The sequence below is a fragment of the Corvus kubaryi genome, unplaced genomic scaffold (genome assembly GCF_017639235.1).
Source record: "Corvus kubaryi isolate FWS band 111438036 unplaced genomic scaffold, C.kubaryi_AGA036_p1.0 37384, whole genome shotgun sequence".
NCBI lineage: Eukaryota > Metazoa > Chordata > Aves > Passeriformes > Corvidae > Corvus > Corvus kubaryi.
In genome coordinates this window covers 4,685,637-4,689,318 of record NW_024581126.1, presented here as the reverse complement: position 1 = coordinate 4,689,318, position 3,682 = coordinate 4,685,637, and the positions used below count along the sequence as shown (strand labels likewise).

At 45.0% G+C, this 3,682-nt stretch overlaps 1 long non-coding RNA gene across 1 annotated transcript; it reads right to left on the bottom strand.

The window, feature by feature from the left end:
* Positions 1-753: 753 nt before the first annotated feature.
* LOC121668169 lies at positions 754-2,884 on the bottom strand. The gene is made up of 2 exons (XR_006017280.1): positions 2,852-2,884; positions 754-2,453 (listed from the first exon to the last, which is right to left on the bottom strand). It is a non-coding gene; the product is annotated as an uncharacterized LOC121668169 (long non-coding RNA).
* Between the last annotated feature and the right edge of the window lie 798 nt (positions 2,885-3,682).

The following is a 3,682-nucleotide window of genomic DNA, read 5'->3' as shown; positions in this document are numbered from 1 at the left end:
ATCCCATGCCAAAATAATGTCTGCTTTCTAATACTGAAATTACAGTGTTAGGGAGCTTTATTCTTCCTGACATTTTGATGACACACCAAGCTTGCTCAATGCCTCCCTCAGCCTAAATATGGGTAAGAATATGGATTTTCCCTTAAGATAATTCTTGAGCACAAATTATAGGGAGGTTGGCTTCATGAGTGGTGGCACCATGCTCCTAAATTAATACTTCATTTGCAGCCCTGGAGCTCCTACACTTGGAGCTCCCTCAGCAATTTACTCTCTCCTCTGAAGGAGAAGGTAATGGCTGGGCACGTTGCTGCTTACTCCCCAGGGGAATCAGATAAAGTGCTAGCAACAGTAGAAAGCCTGTATTTCCTTTATATTTGAACACAAGAGAATATTCAGAAACAGCATGTTCCATGAGGATGAGACTTGTTTCCAGCATGAGCATGTGTCCAGGAATCCTGTGTTCGCATTTGGCTGTTTATCCTGGCTATGCCCTTGTTTCAACATCACTGTGAATGCCCACTTAGAGTATTTCTCTTCCTATACATGGCACAGGTTATAGCAGAGGAGCTGTTAAGTTTATTCCACTTGCCCTGTGTTGTCCTCCTGTCCAAATAGCTGCACAAGACACCCAAGCAGATGTTCAAAGCACCATCCACACCTGTTGCTGCCTCCCCAATGTGGAGAAGAAACCCATGTTTGACAAATTTCCTGTGTGTTCACGTGACGGAGGAAAATAACTTTCAGGGATGGGACTATGCAATTACACAAATTTATTGTTTAAAACAACAAACACATCAGTCAAGGCTTGAGATTTTACAATACCTCCAAATAATGGCGAATAGTCACAAGATTTAGGGTTACATCGTAATTTATAACTTTCTAATCCAGTAGGCACTTAAAACGACACTTTGTTTTAGATTTATGACCTATCTCTTCTCACTGTGGCACTTCTCACTGCAATGCAGCTGTGTCTTGACCAATAACTTCTCATGTCACGTACACACAGTTCTCTCTCTTATACCATCTACATTCTTAACTTAAACTATATAAAATCACACTATTATATTTTAAAACCCTCCACCAGAACACCCAGTGTACAATTTTGCTTATAATTATAGGGACACAAGTTTGTAATCCTTTTGCTTCAGATCTATAAATCTCTGCCAATTAGGCCAGACCTAGTCTCTTCCAGGGTTGTAAATCAAAGCCTCCTTTAATTCCAGGAGTTTCTACTCCTCTGTCTCCCACACATGTTGGGCACTTACTGCCTCTCATTAGAAGAGGATGTTGCTCTGCTCTCAATGCCCTTAAGATGTGCAGAGCTCCAGTCCCCACACATCAGCTCTGGACACACCAAAGACCCAGCTGATGATGGTGCTGGTTACCTGGTGTGTACAAGCTTTGGCTTACATAAGTGAGAAATGGAGTTTTCAAGTAACGGATTCAAGTTGAAAAAATCACCATAGCTCAGGCTAAAGGTTAATAAGGGTTGCACAGTATTCTCTGACCTTTTTTACCTTTGTTAGGGCTATGGGCTGACTAAAGGGTCTGATCTGTAGCCAAGATCTCCTGGAGGTTAGACAGCAAATACGAGTATCACTCTGCAACTACCTCTCCCTGTCAGGTTAAATGTTTCATCTGAGTAAACACATTTCTATTCTATTTACCCATAGGTTTATTTTTCCAGAATAACGTGAAGGGATTTTGGCAGTATTTTTAGGTTCTTGTTTAAGAAAGGAAGGATGTGATGAGCTCACATTTTCTGCTGCCATGCACAGACATCCTTGCTCATAAACACATACCTTGCTGCTCCTCCTGTAAGGGGAAAAGTGCTCTCTCAAATAAGGTTGTTGAGTATAGAAGGGCCATGAGCTCATGGATTCCTTTTCTTTCCAGGGAATATTTATGACTATTAAAAATAAAGAAATTTTTAAAATTAAGGATTAGGAAGGTCTGAAACAGCAAGTACCCTCCTCTGCGAGATCTCACTCAAGATCCCTGACATGCCCTTGCCTACAGACGATGACCCAAGGACTTGTGCAAGGATCACAACACTGCTCAATAAAGAGCAGGAGAAGCATCATGAAACATCATAGTATTAAGCATAGACATTAATCCAGGAATGAAATATCCTGTCTTCAAGACTCAACATTGCTGCAGCTGCTCTATTAATTTGGATACATCAGAGAGCGGAATGCAGAGGAGTTTGGATCTATTCCAGTTCCTTTCTGGGTCAACATAACCTTTGGCACCAGGGTCCCAACCCTGAAGCTGGCTAGATATACAAATAAATACTCACTAAAACTTGCTTAGACCTACGGATCCCAGTTATCACCTGCAGTACTTTCTGTTGCTGTCTCAGCAATGGGTGTATCTGTGAGAGAACATCCTTCTCCCTGGGAGGTTGTCTTGGTTTGAAAGACAGGTGTCTGCTGAAGAAGGCAGGAGTCTCCCTTGGAATGGAAGAAAAAAAAATTGCAACCCCTTTCCCTCCGAATTATTATAATTTTGAAATTAAGGGGCTTTCGGGCAAAGATATGAGGAACAGGAATAACAGTTCTTTACTATTATATATATATGTGTGTGTATAACAAGGTAAACAAACAATAACTACGGCAGTAACAACAAACAGAATCACAAACCCAGTGCCAGCCTTCTCAGCTGTCAGGCCCTTTCCCCTTGGGTGCAGTTATGGTCACAGCCGGCAGGGGTGCTGGCAGCTCCCGGTGAGCAGGGCAGGTGCAATGGTTCCCCCGTGGCTGCAGGGGGTGCTCCGGAGCGAGCTCGGGGAGCACGCGGCACTGGTGCCCTGGGATCCCGGGAAGAGATGGAACAAAAAAGCTTCACAAACCCCTTGGCAGCTGATCCCGGTGTCCAGCCAGACCCTCGGGAATGGCAGGCTGGAACAGCAGGCTGGAACAGCAGGGACAAGCACAAATCCCAGGTGGCAGACGAGATGTATCAAAACTCTGGAGCTGTGGTGGGAACCCCACAGAGGTCTCGGCAGGCAGGGCGAGCAGGGCTGCAGAGTAGCAAAGGCTCGAAGCAACGGTGGGGGCAGGGCACCCAGAGCCCGGCTCCCAGTAGGGCAGGGAAGGCGGGCTTGGGATCCCGGGGTCTCTCGGGTAGAAGGAAGGCAGCGAAGAAGCAGCCTCTCTGTCCAAAATTCCAGGAACTGGCTGCCCACAAACCCAGGTGAAAGAGAGCAGCCAGATGCACCACTCCCTCTGTGGCCAGGTCTTTTGGATTTTTAAGCACCCAGTAATTTGTCCGCCTGGCAACATGTATGGGGAAAATTCCTTTAAGAGAAAAAGAAAACAGGAGGAGAACTAAAACCCCAACAGAGGTGGATGCTAGAGGACAAGCCCTTAGCTTTGTTGGGAACAAACAAGGCAAAGATTCCTGGTTTTTTTCTGATTTTACTTCTTCACCCAGTCTGGCCAGACCAGGGCTGATGGCACAGCATGATTTCACACAAGGCCACCAATCTTCCGTTTGAACAAATTAACTGCAGTGCTTGATTTCAAATGAGTAATAATGTCGAACACCACTTCTCTGGTTAAACATGACTATCCCAGCAGATATGTACCTTCTTCTCTGAGCAATACTGTGTCAACAGGAGCTCATGTCTTCCAGCCTCCCACCCTGTCAATACATACAAGTGCACATAAGCATACAAGGC